Here is a 12636-nt window from a genome sequence, read left to right as displayed (position 1 = left end):
AAATGACCTTTGCATCTCATTATTACCTATTGATTCATATTCTTCACATACCGAAGATCGAATTAGATCCACTATGTCACAGTATATTGGTCATGTCTATATATATAACATAACTTAGTTGTAACTGTTGTGTGTACTATACACAAATTCACTATGTCCACTGAATTTAACATCTGTAAGAATGCAAAAACACATAAAAACAGTCTATTTTCATAGTTAGTTAATTACGTGCAGTGTGTAGAAGTGTGTGTAGCAGCATTTAGCTCAACAATTTTGAAAGAAACAGGCTGTAGTGTTTGTAATTACATTTAAATTACTGTATAATCACTTGAATATATGAAGTATTTAGCTTTTGTAAACTAAGAATGAGTCTTTTGTGTCTCCAAAAAAAAGTGGTTCCTCTTCCTCCAAAGGCTCCAACCTTGCACTGCCATTTTTCTAACAGACAAAGAATCAGGACTCATCATGCATCACAGGAGCTTCTTGTCCTCAAATGCCACCACTGCTTCACGATGTTGCTAGATAGATATTGATAAATGTAGATTTATTAAGTTACATTGTCAAGTATTCCAATTTCTGCACACTATACCTTCAAGAAAACATGCAAACAATTAACAAAGATTATCAGCTTTTGTTTGGTCCGTGCAGAACAAAGCAAAGTTTTGTGAAGTTACAGGAAAGAAACTGATACAACTTTTTGATGAAATTAATAAATCAATTGTATATAAATAAATCTCGCAATATTGGTTAACATGTTCAGAGAGTGGTCATGCAAAATTCTCCAAAGAAGGAGCGCAGATGGCCTAGCAGTCTAGGTCGCGTTCCATGAGGTTCGTCCCTGTGTGGGCAGGCAGGGTTCGAACCCAGCTTGTGGCCTCTTTCCTGCATGTCACTTCCCACTTTCGCCCTGTTTCCTGCTCCATCCACTGTCTCCTCTCCTATCCAATAAAGGCATAAAAAGCCCAAAAAGCAAAAAAAAAATCACCAAAGAAAGCAAGAGGGGTGGTGGATGTGGTCAAAGACTAAGGGTTGATAAACGTTTTTCCGATGGTAAAATTTTTACGAATGAATCTGCAGACTCGTTATGGGTCACAGGAGCTTCTCGTCCTCAAATGCCACCATTGCTTTAGGAAGGTCAAAAAAGGCAGTGTTATAATTAAAAAATGACAGCTAAATATTGCAAAATATTTCCATTTCTGCATGCTGTGACTTCTGGAAAGCATACGTCAGCTTTTGCTCCTTCAGAGCAACATTTTTGTACAGTTAGTGGAAAGCAATTATCACCAATATCAAATCACCAAATAAAAGATTGACACAGTTTTTAAGAAGTCGATCTGGTAACAGACGTGTCTTGGTGTTGAGTGAGTGGCTGTGGAAAATTTAAGTTTGAAGACAAAGAGGAAGAGTGGTTGCTGTGGCGAGAAGAATTTGTTCTTAAATATGTTCTCAGTCGTAAAAATTCTGCATCACAGGAGATTCTTGTCTTCCAATACCGTCGTCACTTCACCAGCAGAAGAAAGCTGTTCTGACTCCCATGTCTACAGACAGCAGCTTCAAGAAAACATGCAAACCAGCTTTTGTCAGTCTGTTAGTCCATGCAAAACCAGAGCCACATTTCCGTGCAGTCACAACAACCCGTCATTTTCGGACATGCAAATCAAAAGAAAAAAATCACAAAGGTCTGAGTCCAAAGTGCGAGTCGTTGCAGGATCAATGCGAGCGACTCTAAAAGTAAGGTGTTCAGAGATCCTAATACATACAAATACAGATGACAAGAGGTTTTCAGAGAGGTGAGAGCCCGGGACCTGCAGATGATGATTTAAGCAAGACCCTGATTGTTTGTTTCACACAGCACACACAGTATTCAACACACACATACATGTGCCCAGCAGTGCTTCAACTTGCCTCCACACTCATCAAACACACTGCTGGACCCCTCAAAAAAGCAATAACGCCAACTTTTCCCCCATGCTCTGCCAGCACACCGCAGCAGTGTGTCCTGATGCGCCGCTGCCTCTGCTTCATGCTGTGAAGCCTCTTTGATGTAGACACACCCTGCCCGAGTGTCACCCACCAAATCCTTATTGTGAGAGTAAATCCCAACAAAAGCCACAGATATCCCATATCCTCCCCTCCAACACACACTCGTCCCTCCAGAGCCTTGTGACCCCCCCAAGAAATGTTTCCTGATCCTCCAGGAAAACACCTTCAGTGACTCTCACACACAACAAACACACTGTAGCTGTACAATAACACACACATAGACGTTTGACACTTACTTACTCTGAATTTGATCACCGTGAGCACGGATTTGCTTCGGGGACAGGGATATCGAAAAACTGCTTCTAAGTGAGAGTGATATATGAGCTAGGACAAGTTTTTTTGGACCAACAGAAACACATTTTTTGCATTTTTGACACGTTTTTGTGTTGCAGGTGTTGCAGCTCCTGTGATTGGCTGCAGCAGAGGTCTGTGCTGCGTCTCTACAGAGCTGAATGTACCTGCACAGCTCGTGCATTTTTAAAATAATCTGCAGTTTAACTTTTTTTTCACAAAAAGGTTGTGTTCTTATATCTGTAATTGTGAGTTATGTGTGGTATGTATTATCAGAATGTTACTTTAGATATTTGTTATATGAAAGAAACACTGCACTTAGGGCAAAATTCCCCCAGAGAAAAAAATGAAATGTCTGTTTTTTCTGTAGAAATTTACCTGTTATAGAAAAAAAAAAAGTGAGATTTAATATTAACGTTTCTTGACTGTCATACGAGGTTGGTTTTGGATCATCTGATGTCAGATAAATTAGTGAAACCATGGCTCTCTTTAACACTTTGAATCATTTTGCAGACATTAAAGTACCTGCATTAATTCAGCATCCTAAATGTCAGCCTGCAGACGACACAGAGTTGGAACAATTTCCCCATTCCTGCGGCTGCGTTTGAGTTGCGTCTTATTTTGACTTCATGGCATCTGATGAAAGGAAAACAGAGCTGACAAAAGCCACAGAGAAGCCAGAAGAAAGAAAACAGCTTTCCAGAAATAATTACTGTGAGTGAGGAAGGGGGGAGAAAAAGAAATGGCAGCAGTTATCATAATCCCTCTTTTTAAGAAGTTATCATAATCCTTCTTTTTTAGTTCTCCTCTCACCGCCTCCCTCCTAACCTCCTCTCTCTGCTGTCCTCAGCATCAACACTGCGTTTAACAATACGCCTCTGGTAGATTCTCGCTTTTAACACTCTCTAGGAGAAGTGCAAACACTAGAATGAACAAATCTTATCTCACTGTGGAGAGACTGTTACAGTAAGTGATTCCTTCTGCTTTTTGTGGTGCTGAGAGGGGGTGTGTGTGTGGAGATATGTTTCTGCACAAGAGCTGGGAAATACCACCAGAAGTGTATATATATGCATCACACCTGTGCGGCCAGAAACATTAATATGCTCATGTGTAAAAGGGAGGAGAGCAGATGGTAAAAAGCAAGAAAATATAACACACCAGAATGTGAACTCAGAAATATGTCCGCTCAGCACTGTGGACGCTGGAGCTGAAGGTGGAGCACACCGCTTTGTATTTAACTCCATTTATAACACAACATGTTTCAAAAAGTCTGAGGGGGAATCCTGCAAGTGTAGGAAGAACATGAGCAAGAGATGACCAGAAGTTAAAACGCTTTGAGCGTTCATGCACATATAACTCTTATTTCTTCAGTTCTTCTCAGATTTCCAACATCTCTCACACACTCATCGTGCAGCCTCACACTGATGGACACCATGTGATTCCAGACAACATTTTCAAAGTGATCCTGAGCATCTTTCCACACGTTTCTACTCCAGCCATCTGCTGAGCACACTGTCCACCTGTCTACTGTACCGCACGCAGCCCGGCTCAGTTAGTTCGAAAGCAGCCCCCTCAGTAGTGAGTGAATGGAGAAAAGCATGAATACAGAGTACTCACGGTGGTGAGGAGTGTTGCTTTCTCTCAGTCCGCTCAGTCCTGCCTCTGGATGTCTTTCTATCTCTCTTTTTCTCTGTCACTCTACCTCTTTTTCAGTATCACTCTTACTCTTTCTCTCTTTCTGTTTTCACTGCGATCGCAGCTCTAAACACACGCCACACACAGCAAACGCACACTCTACTCTGTTGTAGCGCTCTGCTGAACGAAATGCTCTGAGTGAGAGATGAGAGAGGGAGAGGGAGAAAGAGAGATAGAGAAGGAGGAGGAGAAGGAGGAGGAGGAGGAGGAGGGGGCATCAGAGAGAGGAGAAGGAAGGCGAGTTTTATGTGCATGCATGCATGTGTGTGTGTGTGTGTGTGTGTGTGTGTGTGTGTGTGTGTGTGTGTGTGTGTGTGTGTGTGTGTGTGTGTGTGTGTGTGTAGGGATCTGCTCAGTGTGGGTTCAGCGGGTGAGATACAGTAGGAAAGCAAGTGCTTGGTGCAAGTGAATGGAAAAACACACACACACACACACACACACAAAAACATACACAAAACACAAGCCACACTACAAATACATCCTGATTGGTCTTAATGCAAACATGAAGCACACACACTCTCCTCTCACACACACAATCACAAACACACTTGTCCGTGCATATGACAAAGCACACAGGAGCTTAAAAGAGAGCGGAAGATGAGGCAAAGACTCTGCGTGTGCATGTGTGTGTGTGTACGTGTGTGTGTGTTTTACAGAGACTTAACTCCACACACCATGACAGGTACGGAGCCACTAAGGATACAAGCGTCCCTGCCTTCCTCCTCCGCTCTTCTTCCTCCTTCTGATCTCATCACCTCATCCATCCTCCATTCATTCCCAACTCTCCTTATTTTTACTCATTGTTCTACTTCCTGTTTCACTTAATTCAACCTCTCTCTTTCAATATTTTATAACATAAAAATAAAAAAGGCAGATTACAAAAATTATAAAAGCACAATTCTCGTACCTTAACGTAAACTGAACCCTATAAAACACTTCTATTCTGCGTCACTCTATCAGCGTAACTATTGTGTCTTCAAGTCAGCTCATACACCTCCTCCATTGCTCCCTGGCACCTTTAATTAAAGGCAGAATTAGCTATTAGCTAGCATTACACAGCTACACTGGTCCGATAGAGAGATGCTCAGCTGCACTGCTCCATGGGGAGAGGACACAGTGATGAGGTGGCTGCTGCAACAAGAATGGATGTAAGAGTGTGTGTGACTTTTCCATTGTGATGGCATTTCAAGTAATCATTGTTTTCTTTCCCAAACAATGGACAACATGGAGCTGCTCCACTCTGCTCAGATTCATCCACTTATGGAGAAGCAGAGTGTTTGTAGAGCTGCAGGTGGTGTTGGTGCACAATGATGTGGATCATCGGTGAGTGTATGAAGCATGGGTCTTAGGTACTGCATAGCATGCTGCTCCATCACTGGGGTTACTGGGGATGTCCTGATGGGCCTTTTTAGCCTTTTTGGCCTCTGGTTCATTTTTACCTCCGCCAAGGAGGTTATGTTTTTGGGAGAGTTTGTCTGTGGACAACATAACTCAGAAAGTAACAAACTTTTCAGTGATATTGAAACTTTCAGGAAATGTTAAAAATGGGATAAGGAAGAAGTGATTAAATTTTGGAGGTCGATCCAGGATTTTTTTAAAAAGGATTCTTTATTATTGTGAGATAGGGCCGTTGTCACCATATGTGTACATAACTTCACAATAAATGGTCAAATTGCTTTGCAAAACAATACAAGACAAGGTCACCATAATTTCTGACTGATGTAAAAGTACGATCCAGATCCTGGCAATAGTCTGGATACTAAGATTTGGAATATGAAATATGTCCTGGGTCATCATAATTTTCAACACTGTCAGGAAACAAATTATCTTACAAACCTGCAACTAACACCAAATTGTAGCAGACAGTCTGCTGAAAGGAAGTATAACATTAAAGTAGGACTTAAGTGTTGCGTGACAATCACAATATGCTTGGTGGAGGTCTGCGCTCTCTGAGTGCTTTTCTAGTTTAGCACTGGGACCCCATCCAATAATAGTCCAAGAAAATAGTTTTACATGCAGAGAGAGAAAGAAGCTGCACACTTGTTGTTCTGTGATCACACAATAATCAATAGTTAAAAATAAAAACGAAACATTCCTTGATCTTTTTCTTTTTAACTCAGTCCATGCCCTCATGAATGAGACCCCTAAACATGTGTGCATATAATACAGTACACCTAAATCCACACTGAAGTCAGCCTGAACACACTGATCAGTAGGGCTGGGACGATATTATGTATGGGATTCTTTGATATTAATGATTTGTGCAATTTTTGGTTTTCTTTTTTAACACCAGACCATGTGAAAAAGTTAAATCATGATGATGATGTCTTCAGACTATATCAGGAGCCATATTTTCCCATAAAATGCACATCACGTGAGTCAGAGAGAAACATTTCACCCTCTGCTGAAGAAAAGTGATAACTTATTTCCAATCCAGTTTATAAACAAAGACTGAAATGAAGAATCTGAATTTGAATTTGAAAAAAAATAATAATAATTTTGACAAAGAATCCACATTTTGATATTGTCAAAAAAAATCCAGATATATCCATTTTTTATTTTTTCTCCCACCTCTACTGACCAGGGTGGCTATCAAGGAAACAGAAGAAATGTACACACACACAAACTAACACTCAGAGTAATTTCTCAGGCCAAGCAGCTCCCTGGAGATCCTCCATTGCAGCCACTTTGCACCTCGGCCCACACAGGCTGAGGTGAGACTCTGCAGCTCACCTGAACCGACCCTCTACAGGCCTCTTATCTCACCTTACACCCTCCCCTCTGTGGTTAGCAGTTGGTGTTAACACCTCCACACAGGTACGATGGCCGCTAATGGGACCGGCGCTGGCCTTTGAGCGGAGCCAACTTCCACCAAGCATCTCTGGCCTTTTGTTAAACCTTTTATTTCCCTTGTCAGTTTTCAATGAGGATGCAAACAGAAGGTGGCTCTTCGATTTACAGGAGGTGCAGACTTGACTTAGACTCCTAAATTACCAGTGATCAGTTAGCAAATGATATTCTTAACACCCAAAACAACTCTCCACTCTCTGACAGGATGCTTAACAGCTGAGTGTGCAGACTGGGATTCATGGAGAGCATGTACAGCAGGATAAACAGACTCCTTATCCAAATCCTAAAATGTAAAATCACTGAAGCACAGCTTGCTGCTTGTAGTCTGATCGTTGCATACAGAGTTAAACCGAACCAGAGTGAGCAGGGACAACTCATGATTGGCTGGCCGTAAAAGACACAGTCGTTAACAACTGCTGGCGTGACGAATAATGATATTAAACATCTCTTACTCTCCATCTCTGTTTCTGTCTCTGTACCTCTCTCTCATCCAGCCCCCACAGCAAAGGGTCATGGGATTTTGTGGGTGGCATCTGTAAATAGATAATCATCTCCCTTGCCAAAATAGACATACACACACACACACGAACTCGCACTCATCCTTACCCGCACCAGGCAGGATTGTGTATCCCCGCACACACACACCCTTCAAACAGGTTCCCTCTCTCCTGGATTAGTAAATAGGAGAATAACAGAGTGCTAAGTAGGCAGGGGGTTTGCAATGTAACTGGAAGCAGCAGCACTACAGACACACACAACTAAATAATGAAGTCTCATTTATTATTACTGCACATGGAACAAGCTGAGAGCTGTTTGAAGTGCTCTGGCTTCCTCTTCATCTCAACTATCCCTCTCCTTCTCTTTCCCTCTCTTCTGTTATTCTCCTCTTTCTTGATCTTCCTCTCGACTCTTTGTTTCTCCGTCTTGTGAAAAACAGCCCTTCTCTAAAAGAAGCCTACATGCTTATAAACTGCCTTGGAGACACATGTGTCCAAAGATAAGATAAGTTAGCTCAGCTATGACGGGAAATTAGGTCAGCGAAGCAGCAAAAGCACCAGAGTCATCAGAGGAAGAAGGGAATCAGGAATCATGAAGCCACTTTCACTCCAAAGTCGTCAGCTTTATCAGAGGACTAATGCTCCAAAATATGATGCTTTCCTCCCAGAAGTGTCATATCTGGAAATTGTCTTCCGGTTTGTTTCGTTGAGCTGCTGCAATAAGAAAATAGGACGTAATGAAGAATTACAAGATTCAGCTGCCTTCAGACACAACCTCTATGTTTAAATTTCATTCAGGGAGTTAATGACTTCTGCTAACATTGCATGCATGCAGGTCACATGACACTTTGTTCACTAAATTGTGCAGCTTTTGCTATGCTAAAGTTTGCAAATGGGCTTTAAATACATCATCTAATTCACAAAGCATGCACAAGGGATTGAATGCTTCATAAACTGTGCTACAAAGCAAACAGCGTCACCATGCACCAGGGTGGTTTGCATGCATGTAAATAAGGCATTATGCATTTTCATGATGAGAACCCACAGTGCAGCTTTACACAGCACAGAGCAGAGAAGCTAACAGCCCAATCTGGTGCAAAACTGGAGCAAACTGCAGAACCATGAGGCTGTTTTTGTGCCTGAATATCATAAGCAGGTTGCTTTGTGAATTAAATCAAATGCACAATCCTATGTCTCATCTCTGTGCTGATCTAATCATCGAAATGCCAAGAGTGCCTTCTGCAAATCAACACATGACCTCATCACTCCGCATCCTGGGAAAAGTTGTCTTGAACAAGGACAAGAAGAATTACAATGAGGATCTGTATTCATTCTTTTTCTTTCATAATGAATGCATGCTTTGCAAGATCCAAATCTCAGCAGGTGATGGTGCTCATGGGAATTAGAGTCTCCATTCTTAGAGTTACAAGAGCCCACACAAACAGAAAAACTCCCTTTTTTCACTGAATCACCTGCGTCAGAGTCTGTTGGTGAGACTGTTTTTGTTTTATTTTTTCCATCCATCCAATTTTGACAAACTCTCAAGAAAACACTCAAGAAATTATTCATCATCCTTGAATAATTCATTGTCAGAAGAGCATGAAACAGTTTGCACTTGAAAAGGAACGAAAAGTTCAGAATCAGATCAGAGCATTGTTAGTGGAATAATCTGCTGTGCCAAACAGGTCTGGGAGGAAACCTAATTGTTGGATAAAGTTCTCAGTGTGAAGCCTCCTGCCTGAGCTTTTCTGTCTCAAGGAGCAGTTTGGTGTGGATGGCTGAGTGTACAATACCCTTCATCGATGCCATATAATGAGTGTGTTTCTGGTGCTTCAGCTCAGTTTGACTCATTTGTGGTTTAGATTGTCAACAGACGACACAAAGAAGGAGAGCTGAGAGAGAAGAGAGAAAAACAGAGCAGAGGAATCAAACTGAGGGCATGCAGTTATATTGTATGCATAGACCGTCCTCAAATAAGAGCGACAGCCTCCTTTCAGCAAAACAAAACATGTTTATGCTGAAGTGACAAGGGCCTCCAGCTGTAGTTATTATGACGGGATTAAAGGAGGGAGAGAGGTGACACTATTATACACACACTGACTCACACACACACACACAGACGCCATGAGCGGGTCGGGGTGGATGGTTGGGTCAACAAAACATCAGACTTTCCTGTTCCTGCTCCAACCGACAGACATCACAGTAGATTCAATTTACAACAATTTCCCTCTCTCTCTCATCCGTGGAGGTTATTCAGAGGCTGGTTAAAACACGGAGGCTAGTGACATCACTTCCTATTTATTGAAGAGGGATTTTAAAACCAAACACTAGTAGTAGCTTTATCTTAAACACAACAATTTGTCAGTCAACCTATAAACAGACAGAGTGATGGAGCTGCGGTGGACGTGAGGCATCTTGGGAAAACAACTATATCACAACTGTCTGTCAGTCCATTCAGCCCTGTTGTGGCAGCTCTCCCTTCCTTGTTTTTTTCTTGTAATTTTCATCTTTTTTGGTCATCTATGCATTTGGAGTAGGTCATCACTTTGTATGATTCATTTGTTGGTCAAGTTTTTAATATTTTTTGCTCCTGTGTTTGTCTGGAGATCCTACATGTAACCATGGCTGCATTGTTTACATTTGAAACCAGCTGATAGCAGCACCATTAAGCATGTCAATGCTAACTAGTGCAAGGCCCAATGTTTCCTCACAAGGTGAGAAAAAGGAGGTCAGGACGACGTGCTGGTACTCAGCTGAGAGCTAAGAAGTGACAACATCAAACTGTCCTTCCACCTATCGTTATTGGGAACATAAGATCTATCTCCTAAGCTTACCGTGCTAACCCAGCAACAAAGTTAATACCAGAAGGCAAAGTAGCATCATGCTGTTCACAGACATGGCTAATGGAGCTAACACTATTTTCTAACTGACCCCTTTTGCACTTTTTATACACTTTCTTACTTTTGTTTTTCTTGATGGCTGCTGTGACTCCTGAATTTCCCCTCGAAGATAAAGCATTTTCTATTCTATTCTATTTCTATTCTGTTCTACTCTATTCTATTCTATTCTAATCTGTTCTAGTCTAGTCTATTTCTGCAAATTCACGCTCAATTCTTGATTTTAACATTTTCAAATAAAACACATTTAAAAAGATCAGACAGAGAAATGCGCCAAAAATGAGCCAAAGTATGTTTTCATCAGGCTTTCATCATGTTACACTGTTAAAATGTGCATTTTAACATGGAAATTAATGTCTAACCTTTGGATTTTGCAGCAGCCCTCCAGTGGACACTTGAGGGACTACAGTTTTTCTTTATTTCTACATTTGCTCCATTTTCCACCACCACAAGGCCTCAACCTGAGGCAAAAAAATCCCTCCCAATCCAGTTTTTCTTACCTTTGGTTCTCTTGGTTTGTAGTTAGGAGCTGTTGCCAGTGTTGGGTGTGTCACTAATCTGCATAAAGTTGTGCAAGCTGCATGTTGATGCTTCAGGAAGCCTTTGCCAGGTTCCCAGCTGTAAAAAAAAATTCTTATGTAAGAGGACAGAGTATAACAAGTGTGTCTAGGTTTATTTCCTTAACCTTCATGACTTTCATTTCATCTTCAGACGACAAATATCCATGGGCAGGTTGTCACATCTTTCCCAGCGCTCCCCCCGCCCCCTCAGAAACAAGCATGCATGACTGAAACATATAGAAAAACAGGATTTAGACACTTCTCACCATATATATCATCACTCAGCAGAGCCTGTCATGATTTTAAGTCTTGTGTCTAGTTTTGTATTGTGGAAGTGTGATATTATTTTGCCCTCCCTCTCTGCCTGAGGTCAGTGCTGTTGACTTTATTGTACATTCCTCTGTCTTTGTGCTGCAGGTCAGTTGGTGATTGGATGGGGACCGATGGCGCATACTTTCACATACATGTTGTTCAGCCTTGTCTTCTTCCTTTACCTTCAACCCAACTATGTAGGAAGTTTGCAAACCGGATATTTTAAGAGATAGTAAGTGTGAATAAGAGTCTTAACCAATCCTGAACATGTCAGCAGTCTGTATTAGTTCCTGCTGTATGTAAATCCACAGTGATGTATGATAACAGACGTGTTTCTATGGGCTCAAAGGGATTTGTTGATGTAAAGCTTTCATAACCTGGATATTACATCACTGTTACAACAACAATTTATGACGGACAATTATTAATAGCAGCGCCGCACATTAGTCCTCCATCAGGGTGTTGTAAAACTGGAGTGTGCTGTCAGATTTCTAAAGAATGAGCGTGCCCTCCGGAGAAGTTTGGTGCTGAATTCAGCAGAAATGAGAGGGTTGAAAAGGTGAAACAAGACAGTCAAATGAAAAAGTGAAGCCATGTTAAGAAAGTGATGCTTGCCCCCTGCTTTCTGCCTCATATCTGTGAGCTGTGAGTCAGGGCTGAGTGTGATGATGGAGAGCAAAAGGCAGAATAATGATTTCTTGGTGTCCTCTCTGTCCCCCACAGTGTCAGAGAGACTGGCTCTCAACGTTAGCTCAGCTGCCACAGTCGATCTGCCTCCTCACGCTGGGCCTGGTCGAGCACGGCTGCACGTCAGGCCGGCCCGCTACTTCATACACAACAAACAGTCTGTGCTCATGTCGCTGTCACTGCAGAGCTACCTCCACACACAACAGGCTGTGGAATACAAGACAAGCAGTCACAGACTCTGAACAATATGTTCAGATGGTGTGTGACAGGGTTTCTGCTTGTTTTGATATGTTTGTGAGAACTTTGGGTTACAGAACAAACCCAGGAAGTTTGAAGTTTCTCTTACAGTTTATATTTCTTAAGGGAAGAGTAAAGGTCAGTCATCTCTGGGAGGTTAAGGGTCGGGATAACTTCCTCTGATATCAAAAATGTTATCAGTGCATAAGTGTTTGTTGTTACAAGTAGTTGTCAGTTATATGGGTCAATTTTTGGCCAAAATTCTAGTCCCTTTTTTATGGCATTCAACACCAGTCATCTAAGGAGGAACCTGCAGAGTTGAAAAATTGAGCCGAAGAAGAAAATACATAAAGCTGCAGTTTCTTCAAAGGAAAGGAGACCCCGTCAACACCCACATTTAATTGTCTTTTTTTTTCTTTAAAACTTTATTTTTTTGGCTATTTTCTGGGTCATCTTACAGTGGACATGACAGCAGAAAAGAAAGGGCAATTTTCACTTTCACAGATTTTCCCTTATGAAAAAGATTAAGATATCCTCATCCAAGCTACATGCTTCATGTACATTCAA

At 41.6% G+C, this 12636-nt stretch overlaps 1 protein-coding gene across 9 annotated transcripts in view; it reads right to left on the bottom strand.

Annotated features, from left to right (window-relative positions):
• The window catches only part of rbfox3a (RNA binding fox-1 homolog 3a), a 511621-nt gene that overhangs the window by 479403 nt on the left and 19582 nt on the right, over positions 1–12636 (bottom strand). For 4 of the 9 annotated variants that reach the window (XM_074663815.1, XM_074663814.1, XM_074663813.1 and 1 more), the window contains exon 1: positions 3952–4180. The gene's annotated coding sequence lies outside the window, so the exon portion shown is untranslated. Of the gene's footprint in view, positions 1–3951; positions 4183–10773; positions 10892–12636 lie in introns of those variants that run through there. The other 5 variants (XM_074663822.1, XM_074663819.1, XM_074663816.1 and 2 more) reach the window with 4 other exon arrangements.

The sequence above is a fragment of the Halichoeres trimaculatus genome, unplaced genomic scaffold, assembly GCF_033239565.1.
Source record: "Halichoeres trimaculatus isolate MK-OKI-2021-1 unplaced genomic scaffold, fHalTri1.1 fHalTri1_scaffold_23, whole genome shotgun sequence".
Taxonomy (NCBI): Eukaryota; Metazoa; Chordata; class Actinopteri; order Labriformes; family Labridae; genus Halichoeres; species Halichoeres trimaculatus.
The sequence above is the reverse complement of the archived record's forward strand: the minus strand, read 5'-3'. Positions and strand labels throughout refer to the sequence as shown.